Raw genomic sequence first — 205 nt, forward strand, 5'->3', positions numbered from 1 at the left:
AGTTGGGGAGGAAAGGGTTTATTCAGCTTACATTTCTACATTGCTGTTCATCACTGAAGGAAGTCAGGACTGGAACTCAAGCAGGTCAGGAAGCAGGAGCTGATGCAGAGGCCATGGAGGGATGTTCCTTGCTGGCTTGCTTCCCCTGGCTTGCTCAGCCTGCTCTCTTATAGAACCTAAGACTGCCAGCCCAGAGATGGTCCCA

The sequence above is a fragment of the Mus caroli genome, chromosome 15, assembly GCF_900094665.2.
Source record: "Mus caroli chromosome 15, CAROLI_EIJ_v1.1, whole genome shotgun sequence".
Classification (NCBI taxonomy): Eukaryota; Metazoa; Chordata; class Mammalia; order Rodentia; family Muridae; genus Mus; species Mus caroli.